Genomic DNA, 17,871 nt, shown 5'->3' with positions numbered 1-17,871 from the left:
TGGGAGTGGGGAAGGCGTTAATTACGCCACCGTAAATTACGGTGGCGTAATTAACAACAAGTCCCGTAGCGCCATGGATTTCTCCGCCTGCAAAAAGCAGGCGTAAAAATCATCCATGGCGCTACGGGAACTCGTAGTCTGGCGGAGAGGTACGCCATGCACTACGCCGGCGTAAAACCCTCTCCGCCAGGGTCCTAATGAGGGCCTATGTCCTTTAAAGACAGAGTGCCTTTGTGTCAGAGTAGAGTTCTGTGTAGAAACTAGTGAACACCTCAGTAACAGCCGCTTGAGTATGTACCAGGTTACCTGTGTTATCTGCAATAAGTGGAAGACACCCAATACCCCTGTCTTGATGCTCCATTTGTGCCAACAGTTTAATAATTTTTTCGCCCTCCCTATGCCTCCTAGCTGCCATAGGGACATCAAAGAACTTAAGTTCCCGCTAAGCATGCATCCTAAAAGTGTTAATTACTTCCTTGATCTGTGCAAGTGTGCCCGTGGAGGATCAGCCATTTGTCCTTGCTCTAGTACTCTCAGCTTACCCTCACAGTGCACTATGTCCTGCCTAATTGCTCTGAGGACGCTAAACTTGGGAGACATGGCAATCGCACGTATGTACACATTGAAGGCTTCCCAAAGTGTGCCAGTCAAGGGGTGCAAGCCCACATTAGTTTCAAAGTACAATTTCACAATGTCATATATAGTGGACACAAATGCTACATCTTGCAATGCCTGCAATTTAAAGTTTCAACTACAATGGGATCTGGGCAGCACAGCCAATACCAAGCAGGGGAGTTTTCAGAGTAGGCTCTGGGGAGCGTGCATGTCTCCCTAACCCACCCAAGTTGTGTATCAGAAATAAGCCACATATCAATGCCGGAGAAGGAGTCATGTACTGAGGAATAAATGGAATAGGGACAGTCACCAGCACGTGTCACCCTCCAAGCATCCACTAGCTCAAGAGATTTCATTCCTTCCCTGATTTTGGGAGCTGCCTGTGAAAGGGGTCTTAGGGTGTGGGTCCACCTATCTAATTGCAAATCAAGAATAGTGTTGAAGAACCACCCTCCCTCCCCCCAAAGACAGGGGCCAGTGGATATTGGACATGTTTATCTATGATGTTAGTGTAAAATTGGGAATCTTCAATATTGGGATCATAGACATTGAGCAGCAGTATTTCCCTCCGCGCCAAGGACTCGTAAACCCAGATATACCTGCCCAGGGCGTCAATATCAGCATTCTGATGTTGGAATGGGAGCAACTTATGTACGACGATCATTACTCCCCTGGACTGTGTAAAATATATTGTGTAGAATTGGTTCCTGCCCCAGTTTCTGCCAAACCCCTCACAGCTAGTAGCAAGTGTGTGAGTCTCTTGCAGGAAAACAATTTTGGCATGATGCGTTTCCACATAGTGGAATCATTTCCGCCTCTTATTTGGGTTCCCTAGGCAGCGTACATTCCAGCTGAGGCACATCACTTCCACTATCATAGCAATAACGTCATCACCCCACATACACAACCCCCACCTTGCTGCCCTTGGCCCCCCTCCAGTGTCCACTATTCCTCTGGCTGCTGAGAAATTACGTGCCAACTGCTGTTTTATCAACACCAACTGCCCCCTCGACCTCCCATCCACATCTCCTTTAAAACTGGGGCGATGATATCCCACCAAAAACATACCCAACCATTAACGCAACATTACATGGGGAGGACGGTGCACGTGTTTGAACCCAGGCCAGTCAACAGGCTTAAACACATGTAAACAATAGTAGTCACACTGTCTTGAAATGATCACACATCTAAATAGTAGTAGACTGTCTACTTCACATACTGCTGTTCTTACAGTATGCCACTGTATTCAGAAATAGAATGAAGTGCAGTGCTGGGGGCTGGCAGCAGCGGGGGCAAGACGAATGAGAAAGGTCAGCAGGGACATCATAAAGTAATCCCCAGTCCTCAAACTAAGGGTTCATGATGACGTTAGGTTTTAGTCTATACATTTCATCGCTTCACCTGGCAATGTGAAACACTAAGTATTGTTCCATTCCACAAGTAGCTTAGAAGGGTAAAGCAATGCGTACTTAAGGCTCTGTCATGTAGGCATTTCTTCACCGCTAAGAACGTCTTCCTCTCCTGCTGCACCGCCACTGAGAAGTCAGGGTAGAAGTGCACCCTGTTGGACCCCAATATAAGGTCTCCCTTTTCACAGGTGGCTCAAAGAATAGCATTGCTGTCCCGGTAGTTGAGAAGGCGAGCGATGATCGGCCTTAGAGGCAGTCCCGATTTAGGTTTGGGTGCGAAGGATCTATGGGCAAGCTGAATCGCGAACTGCAGTGAGAGTGTAGGGTTACCCAGGAGGGGGAGAAGAGTGTCCTCAATAAATAACACTAGTGAAATTTCTGCGCACCCTGGGAATACGAATATTATTGCATTGGGACCGCAATTCTAGATCATCGTTCTTCTTCGCTATCATGTGCACCTGTTTGGAGAGCGTTGCAACTTCTGTCTTGAGAGTAGTAAGGTGTGCCTTAATGGATCTGATGGTGCTGTTTATGTCATTTAGTTAACTATATACCGCTGAAAACCCCTCCTGCATGCATGCCATCATCCGTTGGGTTACAGGGAGCTCCACAGGAGCAGCTGTAGGGTCCACAGCCCTAGCCGCCTCAACAGTCTCTGCAGTTCTCGGGGTAGTTTTGGCATAGAGGTTCATGGAGCATTGCTTTTTGGTGCCTCCTTTAGTCATCATAGCAAAATGCAACACTCTCCAGCAGCAATGGAATGATCAACAACACACCAGTATGCTCACACAGAGTGAGACTTAATGCACAGTTCAATGATGACAGAGTGGAAACTTCACATTGCAGGGAGGCTTGTAGGGCAGGCACTCACACACCCAGGGGAACAGCCAGGTCCTGTTTGGGAATCACGCTGGTGTCAGATGTACCCACCAGCAACAAGGATATCAGTTGCAGCGCCCTATGTTTTGGTCAGCTCAGGGCATTACTGTGTCATGAAGGCCCCAAAATATGTTGCAGAGACTAGAGTTAAGTAAGAGCAGCTGCGCTCTTCAAATGCAGGCCAGTGGTAGTGAGTACTGTCGCCACAGCTTAGAAGGCATCAACACTGGTTATGTGCGCAAGGAGCAGTATACACAGTAATAATGGCAGGCATAGTATGTATACACTGTTGAAGGTGTGTACCCACAGCACCAGACCATCATCAAATAACAGGAGCAAAGTGTTTCCCCACTGCCGCTGAGGAGGATTCACAGGAAAGTCAGAGGTCCCAGATTCCAGATTAATGCAATCTAAACCTGCAATGCATTTATTGCCGAAGTGCAGACAGGTTCTGTGTTGTGGAGCTCTGCTGATGCAGGAGGTCACATCCCGCCGTCAGGACTCAAGAGGCATCAGGATACGAGTGGCGCAGAGCTGCCGGCTCACCGTTGTGTGCTCTACGGTGCGGGCAAGCAGCCCACATGCCGCCAGAGGGAGCGAGGGCCCCAGTGGCAGCCACGCTCTGTGGCACTTGGAGTTTGCCTCCTGCTGCCATTGCTGCGATCACGGTTGCGTGGCCCCTCACTCCGGCTGACAACGAAGGCTCTGCCACCACACGCCAATAATCATGCTCCGTCCCTTGCCTCCGCTCCCCACTCGGTGGCGCATGTGAAGGTACTCACCATGCACCCTCCAGGCCAGCTGCCAGCATGGCAATAAAATCACTATGTCGATGCCACGATCAGGGGACCTTTCACAGCACCTAGTGAGTAATTAATAAAGTTCGAGAGATATTATTTTCATCCCTAAATGGCGCCGGGCTCCGGGAGCTCTAGTGAAGAGCCGCCATTTCTAACTTCAGAGCTTTTATAGGACATTGGTTGAAATTGAGGTGAGCTGGGACCTCCTTAGCTCCTGCTAGTGGCGTAGAAGAGCTTGGTTAGCATGATGTCAACAGTTAGCAGGTGATACTTTTGCCCCCCTAGGCCAATTGCCCCCCTATGACAAATGATGCCAAACAAACACACCTATGTGAATATTGGTAGGTGCATTTGGGATAGTCTGAAAATAAGCATTAGGACACATCTGTATAACATTTAAAGCATACGGGCCATAAATATTGGTGGAAACAATAGATTTGCTTCTTATGTGGAAGCTAGATATATTTAATATCTGGTACCTTCTGGGCACCGATTAATGCAGGATTCCCAGGGGCTACTTTTAGCTCCTTATTATCCAATCTTAATTTTGATCCCAGTATGATCATCATTTATAACATCACAGATCATTTATTTGACTTGCAATACCCTTTTTATGCACAGTTGTGTGTATTGTATTCTTTATAACACACTTGTGGTAGCCCCTGAACCACTAGATACATGGAACCATTTTATTTTCCCACCATTGTGTTCATTTTCAGGTTTTCGTTATTAGTGTATGCTTTGTTCTTTGCTTGTGACCTTTCTTTTTCTAGCACTGTACCCTTTTCCCCATTGTATTCCTTTAATATTTCCACATCTTTTTTATTTGAACACATTTTTCTACATCTCAACATTTTAATGTATCCATTCAAACCCCCCTTTCTTTTCTGTGCACCGTGCTAGCCATTCCACTTTTTGTCCTAGCTTTTTTGTAACTTCTATTTTTAATCTCTGTTCATTTGTTTATCCTACCTTTTATCTGTTTCTGCAGTTAATTGCTACTTGTTGCATTTCCTTTTTTCTTTACTCTCTTCCCAGACTTTCATCTAGCTCACATTTTTATCAAAATACTATTGCTGTATAATCCTTTATTCGACTTAGAGTCTTTAGGCAGCATACAATATACACAAAATACAATACGATACATACAAAATACCAAACTAAACGTATCCAAAAAACAGACTAAACGTGCAGAGCGAGGCACGCCTGACAGCACAAAGGGCTGTCAGAGTCCCACTCCCTCCCCTTGCTCCCGCACTGAGTAAGCACATATTCATCAGCTGTATGTGTTAAAAGACTTCTTCCTGTTGCACCACATTAACCCCCTCAGTGTAGAAGCGGATTAGATGCAACTAGGTACAACTGAGTACACTGGCATGTGCTGTCGTGCACAAGAAACCCAGCTACCACTTGAAGCAATCACACAGCTTCCAGTAAAAACCAGGTCCGAAGAGCACAGTCCGGCAACTTCAATCAGACACCATTTCAATCACCGTCTCAGTCAAAGTCTCCGACCCTGCGCAGCAACGTGTGGAAAGAAAGCAGCCCCCCTCTCCCCTCCTAAAGCATAGGGGAACTGCTTGTAGCAAATCGAACGGGCAAAATTCAATGCCCAAAGAAGCACCGGAGCTCGGAAGATGGCTTTAGTTTGAGACTTACTTTTCGCAGGTGCCGTCCCAGATCTCACGCTGTTCCAAGATCTAGATGGCAAGCAAAGGGGTATTAGTGTGCCATGTGCCATATGCTGTATGATTAATCACTGGCTCAGTTTAATAGTCCAGGGACCCAGGGAGTCAAAGCCATGTTGACACACGCCGACCAAAGCCGATCCTACCGGAGGCTTGACTTGCCGTGCTTATCAAGATAGTTACCCATTGCTATGCCTACTACAATCGACCATCCTTTCGAACAACAACCACTAGTCAGCCCTGTGCATTCCCTATCACCATCAGTCAGCCAGCCACAAGTACAGATGTCTTTAAGTGGGCAATGGGCATGGTGATTTCACTTTTCAGCTGTATAATCTTTTACAGCTATGATGACATTTCATTATTGCAAGCAAGATTCAAAGTCACATTTTGCATATAATAAAACAATAAACTGCAGGAGTTATAGGGAAATTAAAGTTTCATGAGTCTTAAAATAAATGGACAGATGCTAAGGTCTGTACAGCTGACATGCCATGACTCCTTTGCCTGATGCAGGATGCCTCCCCATTGCAGAGAGTCTGGCTAAGGAGTCAGAGGGGGCAAGCAGCAGTCCTGTTGGCATAAATACCTCTATCCACCACATATGAATTAAATAAAACATCTTGAGTCTTAACTCATATAGGTTTAATCATGTTTGCGAAATCACTGTAAGTGACCACTGCTCTTGAACGATTGTTGGGCGTAGCACTGACTTCTGGTCTCTACAGAACTGTGCATTGCGTGTATCACCATTATTGCCTCACAGACAACGCCAGAAAAAGGTGGCGAAAGTTCAGATCCAGAGGTTATCTGAGGTGATCGAAAGTAGTATGAGGTGATTTTAAGTTATATAAAGTATTCTAAAATAATGTAAGGTAATCTAAATGAACTAACACAGTGGCACCTCTAGTTTGCGCTAGTCCAAAAAAACTCTTGATAGTAGATTCAATCTGGTTGTGAATCAAAATGCTTTTGTTTTTAAGTTCAATAAGTCTAAAATCTTGCTGGATCACAGTGTGTCTTTAATTGTCTGAATGCTAATTCACACATGCCCAATTCGCCAACATGTGTTTTCGGTCCTTCTCAAGGCTGGGCTTATATCAGAGTCAACCTTCTATGGGAGAAGTCACCCTTTATGAATTGTTTTGGGTCAAAGGGTAATAGCACGCGGGATGCCAATGAGGCAATACATCCTTCCCTAACAAGGGGACTTAATACGGGATGCAACTTATATGTACCAGTACTTTGGGAACAGGCACAGGGTACCTTGATCCAAAACCATTCAGGTAATGCAAAAGTAATCAAATGTAATGAACATAATATGAGTAGTCTAAAAACATGTGAAGAAATCCAAAGTAATCAAATTCGTCTAAGGCAATGTGAAGAAATGTAAAAGTAATCAAAGTAAGGCTGGGGTAAAATAAGGTAATGCAGGGTAATCTAAAAAAAACTCTGATATACATGTAGGAAATCTAAATATAATTCAAGGTCATTTAAAAGTAATCTCAGGCGATTTAAAGCAATAAAATACAAGTTAAAAACAATTGAAATTAATATAACGAATAGCTACATTATACTGAAAGCAATCCAATATAATCTATTAGCATCCTAAAATAACTTGACAGTAATTTAAATTAGTGCATGGTTAGATTTAAGTAGTCCAAAGAAAACTCAAAGTAATTGAAGGTAATCAAAAAGTAATGCAAACTGTTTGAAGATAATTCAAGGTGCACAAAAGGTGATCTCAGGTAATCTAAATATAAAATAGGATAACAAATCCAAGGTAAAATGTTATATATGGCAATCTAGAGGTAATCTGAAGTAACCCCACACATTTCATAGTAAACTAAAATATGTTTAATGTTATCTGTGATACTGTAAACGTAATATAAAGTAGATAAACATTAGTTCAAAGTCATCTACAAGTAAACTAAATGAAGGCAATACAGGTAATCTATTTACTACAAATCCAAGGTAATCAAAAATTAATCGAAGGTAATCCAAAATTGTTTGTGTTACAATAAACGTAATCTAAATTAATATATGATAAACTGCAAATAATTAAAGGTTACTCAATGTAAATAGCAAGCAATCCGAGGTAATTAAATGTAATCCAAAGTAACCAAAGGTGATCTAAAAGCAATGTAGGTGAATCAGGGGTAATCTAGAAGTGGTCTAAAGCAATACAATGCAATGTACTGTGAACTAAAGACCATAGAAGGCAATCCAAAATAATTTAGAAGTAATCTAACTTAATCCAAAGTAATTACATTATTTCAAGTTAATCAGATGAAACGTAAGGTGGTGTAGGGTAATCTAAAATGCATCTGGCATAATCTAAAGAAATGTACAGGATTTTAAAAGTACTTATCAGCAGATGAAACAATCAGATGCACATCAGAGCTTAATCACATGGAGTTGGCAACAAATCCTGATGGAGATAAAACAGCAAATTTAAGAGGAAAAATATCTCCTGCGATTATAACATAGGAAGTGGGAAGTAGTAAAAGACAGAGTAAAGAAAAAGGGGAATATATACCCATGATAAAAGATATCCCCAATGATATCATGATAAAACAGATATGAAAGCGAGAAGGCAAAGGTCAAAGCCAAATTATGGGGGAGCCCAATTGAGCAGAAAAAGTGCTGACAAACAGGGAAATTAATTAAACTAAGATCCCTCTTGCACTTATCATAACATTGTATGATGACATATGACATGATATATTATGACATATCATGTCATGCCCTGATATCATGAACTTCCGTATCATCATATAGCATCACATGACAGATCATGGTATTTATTTATTTATTTTTGTATTTTTTAAGCGCTCACACAGCCCGCGGGCATCGAGGCGCTGTTACAGGAATTGTTTTAGTTGCATATTTATAACGTGCTTAAATACCCAGAGACTTCTAAGCGTGGACCCGGGGATCGAACCTGTGTCGCTTCGTGTCGTTTTGCTTCCAAGGTGAACACATTGCTGCTGAGCTATCCCCCCAGGTATGTCATAGTATGTCATGGCCTGTCATGTCACAACATGGCATGTTATGTCATGTCATGTCATCATGGTGTCATGAAAACTGGAAGTATAGTGGTGTTGCCAGACATTGGCATCTGCCGTTACTTTCATGGAATGTCTGAATTGCTTGTCACAGAGTCAGCACATGGACGAGAGTTAGACTGATATATGCATTGACACAACAGAAATGACTTAGTCCTTACAAGATCATCTTTGCATCCCATTATTTTTTCTAGTGACCTGCGCTGGCGTAGCCTGCTGACATACCATTTCCTTTGAACCCTCCATGTGGATTCTGAATTTGCCATCTACAGGTATGAAATTAACTTCCCATCCTCTTCGCTTAAAGGTTGGGAAAGACATTGGGCTCTATGGGACCAACCATCCCATTCTCCTGTTCTATACATTTTATTTGGTTTGTCATCATGAAATGATCCTTCTGCTTTGAGAGATTATTTTCTTCTGTGAAGACAAAAGTCAACCACTGCCACTTCACTGGAGTGCTTGGATGTAGCATCATCATGCTCACAACTATGATTGTGATTCCTGTTCCCACTTGAGTCACTATGGACTAAATGTTGATCTAGTTTAATTGTTATTCTTATGATTATATTCTTAATTGATGCCTCTTCAGAATCTATTGTTGGATGTGTTTGCTCTATCCAACAATAGATTCAATTAAATTTAAAGACCATTGCTCACCGGGGTCTGAACCTTGCAATAACCTTAAGTGGTATTGGCCCGGTGCAGCACCATCCCAGAGCAATAGACACCCAGAGCAATAGAAACCCAGCAATATATTGCCCTGCTCGAAACTAACAAACTGTATTCAACAGGGAAAAAAACCTAATTGGCGATTCTCTGCTATAGAGAAATCATGATTGACAAGCACTTATCCGTATGATGAAATCTCATTGAGCTCTGCTCCCATGGCAGCTTCCACAAATAAGGGAAAGCACTTACATCAGTCCTAAGAAGGTGAACAGGATTATTAAACCTACAATCCAGCCACTTACCAAATGTGTGCCACCAGAACACAACACAATGGAGCCATAGTGACCTTTCACACTGAACCAATGAAAACCCAAGATTATCATAAGATAAACCTGCAGCCCTTGAGCCCAGGCTCAACTCGAGGGGTAGAGCATAGCGGGAGCAAAATGGGTGGCAGGAAAGGGAGCAGTGTGCTCTTGTGGGGCAGGAGAAGAGTGGAGTTTGGTGTGAGTTTGCATTGGATAAGAGATCTACGAAGATGGTAATGGAGAACAATGAAAGGAGTAGAGGAGAATGAAGGTGATAGGGAGAGAAAGGCTGAAAACAGCAGCTGTAGGAATCAGGAGGACATAAGCAGGAGAACAGTGGGTGGAGCAAGGAGTATGACAGCAGAGCGTGGAAGTTGGAGAACAGCAGGTATGGGAAGGAGGAGAAGAGCAGATGTTGTAAGAACGGAAACAACAGGCTAGGAAAGGAGGAGAACCCCAGCTGGGGGCCAGAGAAAATTAGACTGATGCTACTGTGAAAGAGTAGAAGGAGGAAAAGTCTAGTAAGATCACTTGTGTGAGGAGGAAGGTACAGGAAAGGTTATTCATTGCCCAAGGCAGAGACTAGGCGTGAATCACCAATCTGAAAGGATGGGGCCCACAGTAGGTAAAGGAATAAGCACATGGAGGAGGAACAAGTAAAGAATCAGTGAAGCAGGGCTGAGGATTGAATTCAAGACCCCATGAAATGGGGTGAGAAGAGCCTCATGGTCTCCTTTATTGAAACTAGGGCTAGAAGTCTGGCGTGGCTTTCCCTGCATGTGGATGTCAAGCGACAGCTACTGTAACATATTGGGGCCGAGATGTAGTACCAGCTACAGGGACTGGAGAGACGATAAGGAGGCCCTTGTTGAGAAGCATGCAACCAAGATACTGCGAGTCACAGGGAGATACCCTGAAATCTGAATGAACTCCTGAAAAGGAGCCATTTAATTTAGACTAGAAGGCCTCGGAGGAAACTACTTTGATGAACCTTGAGGTATTTCAGTCATGGAGGAGCTGTCCGTTTCATTTTGAGAATGAGATCTGTTTATGTTCACTTCTATGCATGGACTCTTGGTAGACCCTATACTGCCATAAGGCAGGATAGAGAACCCAGATCACTATCTTCAGCTCTCACGGGTACAATGCCCAGTTCACTCTCTATAGTTTCCAGCTCACTATCTGTGTCTCATAGCCCTAATCCTCATTCAACATAATGGCAAGCAGTGTGGTCCAGGTCCTTGGGATAAATGAGTACTTACGATGCCATAAGATAAAATAAGAGCGTTGGTTTTGGTGCATTTATAATTTGCAGGCTAGCCATCACACTGAACCATTTCCAAGAAGTGTTGGCAAAGTCAATATGTTTTAGTTTGCTGCCTCCTTACCAAATGTTAACACATTTGCAGCTCCCTCTATTGTATACCATGTGCAGCCTTAAATTCCACAAAAATGTGACTTTTGCATGACAATATCTTCATTGCAACCTATAAAGAAAATCGTCTTTAAATTATGAACACAAATCGTTCACCCCAGTAATCCCCAGTAATCCTTCACACCTCCCTATTACCAAGTGAACTGCAACTAAATTGTGTTTGTAAGAGTATAGAAAGCTTCGTAGAGGGTCAAGGGAAAAGGGGGCAGGTGGGTATTGAGGAAATTAGGGGAGAGGAAGCAACTCTCTGTGGATGAATTGACATAGAGGGAGTGGTGGTGTTGTGCACTAGGAGTGGTGACAATTACAGCTAACATTTACTTTGTAGAATAAAAATCACATGTGAGCTTCTGGGACAGTAAAAACCATTTGGAAATAGTTAGCTGGAAATAAAACCAGGGAAACTTGCCTTGCAGTGAAAACATGAAAGCAAAGAAGATTATTACAGCACGGGTGGGATGTCTCAAGTGCCTTCCTTTCCGCTTCTACTAAATACATCTGGAGCATAAACAATGGAGAGTGAATTCATACAATAGAATCTCCACCGGAACGTACTTTACAGCACTTCTGGGGAAGTTCCTTACCCCATCAGCAACTGGATCTAGAAGAAGTGCTTCAAATGTCTTGCACATTAGCCAAATGAAAAGAACACGCCATTGAAATATATATCTGGCAGAGAACCCTTCTTGGGTATGTTAGTACAGCCATGCCACTTCTGTCTCGGTTGGCTTCTAACCAAGCAAACTATAAAATTAGGGTGCCACCGACATTACATAAACAAGCAAAATCATCAAATATTCAGGGATTCAGGGTTATGGAATGAAGTCCTCTGTGCACATGAACTGGTACATCCAAAAGCCAGTAAAATGAGAAGGCTCTTCGAAAGCATTCACCAAAGAAAATATGACATATCCATCAAAGCACAAACAACAAATCCATGCACATAAAGTGATCATAAAATAGCCAATGATAAAAAAGAGACATTACAAATTGCCCCAAACGCTACCACTAGACACACAGTAAGTTACAGAGTTACATTCATGTAATTCCTGTGACTTTGCTACACAATCTATAAATGTACAGTAAACACAACAACATCCTGTAAGATAGGAACTTTAAAGAACACAAGTGCATGCATCAGCAGATTCGATTATCCTACTCATTACAATGTGTGCTGAGTAATGTACTAGTTACTAATTCACATTTTAATCTTACTTTTCAACCACTTCACAACATTGCAACTTCATCAATACATGGTTGTCATATTTTGAAAGTATGACATTAGGACATGTCACAGTCATGTATAGTATTTAGAATTCAGAGGTAGAGGTCAGCACAGCAAGATAATGTTTCCCAGACGCTTTAGTGAATTAATGTATACCTGGCCCGCTGAGATGAATACAGTTTATTGAATATAGTAAATGTTTTCACACAATAGTACTGGTGGATATGAACATGCAGAAACCCACTAAACTTTGTAACAATTACTTCCTTCTCTTCTCTTTTCTCACCAACAATCACCCCTTTATTATGTATCTTCAGTTACAGATAAATGCAGAAAAATAGTCCTCAAATTGAGTTTGGCAAACCGAATCTGTAGAACTCATGATATATTACACTTCTGCCAATTTCCCCCATTTCCGCATAACAAAATCTGGTCTACAAGTACTACAGTGCAAAGTCATGTGAGCACAAAAGTCGCAAAATGGCTGATCATCGCACTCATGACATGGGACAACTTGAGAATTTTGTAAATTCTCCTAAAACACTGACACTTTCAAGATTTCAGGACATAATCCACACAGAGGCTATTCATCAAAACTGTATTTGATGGAACAGTGAGTCATAACATAGTTTTTTCTCCCTGCTACGAGAGAAACACTCTCTCCCTACAACATATGAGCCAACAAAAGAATTTTGTGGGTTCTCCCTCCCACGAGACCCACCAACAAGACGTTATGGGGTTATATCTGCAACATAAGAATAACCAACATGAGAGTTTGGGGGTTTCCCCACTACACAAGAGCCACACAGGCTTCAAGGGCTTCCTGATAGTAGACATCTGTTGCCTGTGTAAGGGGCCAAGAGTAAGACTCAGACACAGTGGCATGTTGACTGTCAAAAATAATAAATAGGGCTGGGGAAATCCTATCTATCCCTAACTCTATGAGTGCTTTCACTGCCTCAACAAAACTAAGGAACATCTGTGTCAGGAGGTTGAACAAACAAAATGTCTTCAGTCCTGTGTTCAAAATCCCAAACTGACCCTTACACTCCAATAGGGACTTTCTAAGCTATATACTTATGGCTTTCTCTTGCATTTTCAAACATAAAAATCTATGGTGCAGAAAAGAAAAGAAAAATAGTTTCACTGGGAAAAAAGTTTTTTTTTCTTTCCCTTCTGCTATGTTTCACCTGCTTTTTCACTGATTTTCCATCACTCTTCAAAATAAAGTCACAATCTTTAAGGAGAATGACTCTTTCGCACCTTCGGTTTGTCCTCCGTTGATAGATTTCTTAATATTCACAAAAAGGGGGTTGGGGTATGTTTTCCTCTTTCCCTCTGATTCATATTTAATGTTCCCTTTTCTCACTGTATGTGTTGATACAATTCCGTCACAGTTTCAATTTGCTTAAGGGGGAACTCGCTTACCTTTTGCGTGCTAAAAAAGTACAATTATCTTGAATCAAAACACACTCCTCTTGAATCACAGCACAGTTCAAAACATACTTCTCTAAAATCCTTAAAGGGGTATGGATCTTCCTTTTTCTGTTACACGCTTTCATATTTAGGGGTTTTGACCCCTGGGTTTCTCCTGCCTTCCTTTCCCTGGTATGGGGTATGCACCTTATGTTTTCATCCTTTATCTTCTAACCCCTGGTTTATTCGCCTGCCAGGGTATCGTCACTTTCTTGGATGGGTGCAAGTCCCAGCCTCACTGTTTGCCTAGTTCACAACACTTCTCCAATATTGGGACAGCAACCCTTTCTCATTAACTCCACTGACTTTATTTAGGCTCTTGTTCTCAACAATATTGTGTCTGCAATAGCTCCAATGCCTTTGTTTAGGCTCTTTTCTCAACAGTGGGCCTCATTACGAGTTTGGAGGTAGCTATGCTGTTTGTACCGGCATGGCTACCCCCAAACCCGGGTCCGTGTCCCGAAAAATGGGAATTATCGGGTCATTCTGACCTTTGCGGGCCCAGTAATTCCCATTCACGGGACCCGGTACGCCCCCATTCCCATTGAGCCCCCATAGGGCTCAATGGCAATGGGGAGGATGGTAACAATGTCCCGTTAATAACGGGACCGTTGCTACCATCCTGTTCTGCTAGCAGGTGCCACTCTGCACGTCTGGTCTGACCAGGCTACAGAGTTTCCCCGCGAGCAGAACTCATAATGTGGTGGTAGAGTGATAATGGTGCCGGCAGCACTACCGGCGCCGTTATCAATCTACCACCAGGGTTGTAATGAGGCCCAGTGTTTGGACATGCAGTAGTTCCACTGCCTTTAGTTAGGCTCTTTTCCTCAACAATGTTTGTATCAGTCATAACTGCACTGCCTTTACTTAGGCTCTTTCTCTCAATAATGTTCATAATAATTGTATTGTTTTTATTTAGGCTCATTATTTAAACAATGTTTGGATCAGTAATAATTGTACTGCCTTGACTTAGGCTCTCTTCTGTAGTATGCAGTGCACAGCATTCACCCTGAAGGGCCCCGGTAACCCATTCACTGTCCCTGTGATAACCGGCTGTGTGCAGCGTCTTCAGTGTTTCTTGTGTTTCACCAGCGTCTGCGCTCCTGGTCCATTAATTGGAAGGGCGACTTGTGAGTTGTTTGCTTCCTGCTTTGCCTTCCTCTGTGTTCATCAGCTCCGGCAGCCCGAACAGAAAAGCAGTTAACTTCTCCTGATCTGGCTCCTCTGCACACCGTGCTCATTGGCCTCTGCAAAGCACTCTGCAGTCTGCTCGCCTTCGACATCCTCCACAGTGTTAGCATCCATCAGGTACTGCTCCATTCTCTGGCTCTCTTGTTCTCTTGAATTTTTGTTCAACTGTATCCTTTTAAAATGTCTTGGTCTTTCACTTCCATTTCCAATGACTAGAACGGAGCATCGGCTTACCGTGTCTAGTCATCCTCATTACTCCATCCCTCTTCCTTGTCTCAGTACCAAAAAGGGGGAAGTGGAAATGAAGTTATGGGTTAGAGAAACCTGGGAAGTCAGTCTCCATATTACAATAAGCCATCTAGGAATGTTGCAAGGGCACATGGGTGTCACTAAAGGTTATAAGTGAAGGGTTGTCTTGACTCAGTCTTTTCCTTCCTCCCTGGAGCTTGTCCTCTCCAATGTGGTTCTCCTGCAGCCAGTGTCAGTGTCAGGTAACTTCTGCCTTACCCTGGCCACGTAATATTGGATTCCTTCCAGGGAATCAGTGACGAGGTTGTCAGATTTATGACACTGCCTGTTTTCTCATACAACCACTGTCTGTCCCTCTTCTCTTACATGCCAATTAATGTCACTGTCAAATGTGGTTATGCATTGCAGTCATGCCCAATTCAAAACACTTCTATGCTGAACATTGTTGTTGTGGATACAACAGTGCACTCCTGTGCCATTGTCTTCCACTCAGCCAGGAAAAAGTTCTGCTACACCTAGCCTTAACTCACTGAGGGAAGCTGTGTCTGCTGCCCCCTCCCTTGATATCCTCCTCGTACCCTGAATCTGCATTGTGTTCGACCCTCCTCCTCAGTCCCAATATCTGCCTCATGCTCTTACTGCTGCCCCACATCTGCCTCCTCATGTTCCTTTTTCAATCCCATCTCATTCGCTCAATATCTGTCTCTTTGCAGTTACCCCAACTACTGGTCCTCTGTCTATGCTTCCTCAGTTTCCACCTTCTCCCCCTCCGTCTACTCCTTTTCTTGTCTGGCATCTAGAGAACCACCCTCCACATTACCACCTCCTCCTGTATCACTTGATGGACATCCACCAATGACTTCAGGCTACGGTTCTGTGGCCCCACACTTTCCATCCCGCCTCTTGTTGTTCATGTTCATCAACATGCTGTGCAACTAGTATCTCTTGTATGCCAACATTCACCACCTCCTCACCTGAAAATTAAATGCTCAGTGATAGGAATCACCGGTTTGCCAATGGCTACATGTTTAGGATGACTGTGTCTTATGGATCTCTGTAAAGGAATGGGCCAAACTACAACTTTACCATCTTCGGGAGACATTGCACATACTTTCCATCGGGAAGGAATGGGTGGCATGGATCATTTGTGCATGGTTTTTGGTCACAGCATCGATTTTGTCTTCTTTAAAATTGGTTCAAGGTATTTTTTTGGAGGTCTGACGACAATGATGGGATGTTTGTCTTCTGAGCAGGTGATATGATCACCAGGTGCTCACGTGGCTCTGTAAGAAAAGTGTGTGGGGTAGGTTAATTAGGGATGAGGGATACGATAGAGGTTGTGCTCTTCTGTTGATGCTTGCAGAACCAGGAGGAACTGGCGTCCGTGTGTGTCAGCTTTCAGGGTGTGCTTTGTTGGGTGAACTGGGCTTTTTTGTGTCCTGAGGGGTCGCGTGCAGTGTCTGGTTTGTCTTTGTTTACAGTTCTTTGGTCTTGTGGCTTAGTTAGCAGTGTTTGTGTGGTGTGTGTGTGTTTTGTGTGTAGTTTTGCTGGCCCTTGGGCATGTATAGTACATGGGAGGTCTGAGAGAGTGGAAAAGAGAAAGAGGGTGGTTTGTTGGTTTCTGTTTCACTCTGGCTATTCAGGGGTGTTGCTAGGTCTGGAAAAGATCTGGGGCTACACTAATGTCGGGATTGTCAGGACTCGGGGTTAGCTAGCCTTTTGATTGTAGACCCTGAGATTCTATCCCAAGCTACAACCAAAAGACTCAGGGCTATAGCCCCCTAAATCCTCTCCTGCCCGCTAGCAACGCCTCTGGGCTGTGTGGTTGTTTTATTGTTGATTCTTTGATCCATACTGCCCCATGTTTTCTTTGGGTCCAGGATATGGTTTTTGGGTATGCTCGTTTTTATGCTTCTCTCTGTGAGTTGAATAGCAAGGTTTTCAGATGTTTTCTGAAAGGTAGGTGATATTCCTTCATCCTTATTTCCTTTGGTAGCAAGTTCCATAGTTTGGCTATCAAATAGAAGAATATGGATCCTTCGAACTTCCTTTTCTCCTAGTGTTTCGTTTCTATTTGGACATCGTTGCTCGATCTTAGGTTTCTTCCGGGTTGGTAGTGGTTGATTCTAGTTTGGAGGAATTCAGCTCCTTGTCCTTGCAATGATTTGTGGGTGATGCAGAGGTCTGTTCATGTGTTGTTTTACTGGAAGCCAGTGTAGACATCTCAGGGCTGGTGTGATGTGGTCTCTGCTATTTAGTCTCAGGAGTAGTCAAAGTATTTTGGATATGTTGTTGTTTTTTTGTGAGGCTTTCTGTCATTCCGTGGTAGAGGCTGTTTGCGTAGTCTAGTCTTAATAGTAGCTGGGAGATGATTATGAGGTTTCTGGGTGGGAAGTTGAGGTAGGGGAGTGCCCCTCTTATTATGGTATGATATGATATGATTGGTTATTTATAATGCGCTTAATACCCAGAGGTTTCTAAGTGCGGACACGGGGATCGAACTTGTGTTGCTCTGTGTCATCTTGCTTCCAAGGCCAGCACGTTGCCCCTAAGCTATCCTCCAGAGATTAGTCACAGGAGGTAGAAGCATTTGTTTGCGATTATGTTGATTTATGGTTCAAATGAAAATCTGTTGTCCATAAGGATTCCTAGGTTTTAATGACAATGGGCCTCATTACGACCCTGCCAGTCTGGAAAGAACGGTGGTGGTAAAACCGCTGCCACTGTTCTCTCTGGACCGGCTGATTCAGAGTCCTGCAGGCAGGAGGTGTCACTCCTGCCAAGTCTGACCTGGCAGGATTAACACCACCCGCCTGCAGGCGGACATGGAAACACCGGCTGTCATAGACGGAACAA

The 17,871-nt window shown here is 43.4% G+C and overlaps 1 protein-coding gene and 1 long non-coding RNA gene across 3 annotated transcripts in view; one reads left to right on the top strand and one right to left on the bottom strand.

Moving 5' to 3' along the window:
* PRKCG (protein kinase C gamma) overlaps window positions 1-17,871 on the bottom strand; it is a 1,699,783-nt gene that overhangs the window by 50,158 nt on the left and 1,631,754 nt on the right. The window lies entirely within an intron of this gene.
* Window positions 1-17,871, top strand: part of LOC138526651 (uncharacterized) — a 112,621-nt gene that overhangs the window by 29,508 nt on the left and 65,242 nt on the right. The window contains exons 2-3 of one of the 2 annotated variants that reach the window (XR_011283688.1): window positions 8,654-8,731; window positions 14,668-14,883. The exons of the other annotated variant lie outside the window; for it this stretch is intronic. This is a non-coding gene — a long non-coding RNA (uncharacterized lncRNA). The remainder of the gene's footprint in view (window positions 1-8,653; window positions 8,732-14,667; window positions 14,884-17,871) is intronic. 2 annotated transcript variants of the gene reach the window in all.

The sequence above is a fragment of the Ambystoma mexicanum genome, chromosome 1q (genome assembly GCF_040938575.1).
Source record: "Ambystoma mexicanum isolate Mex_15411 chromosome 1q, UKY_AmexF1_1, whole genome shotgun sequence".
Classification (NCBI taxonomy): Eukaryota; Metazoa; Chordata; class Amphibia; order Caudata; family Ambystomatidae; genus Ambystoma; species Ambystoma mexicanum.
The sequence above is the reverse complement of the archived record's forward strand: the minus strand, read 5'-3'. Positions and strand labels throughout refer to the sequence as shown.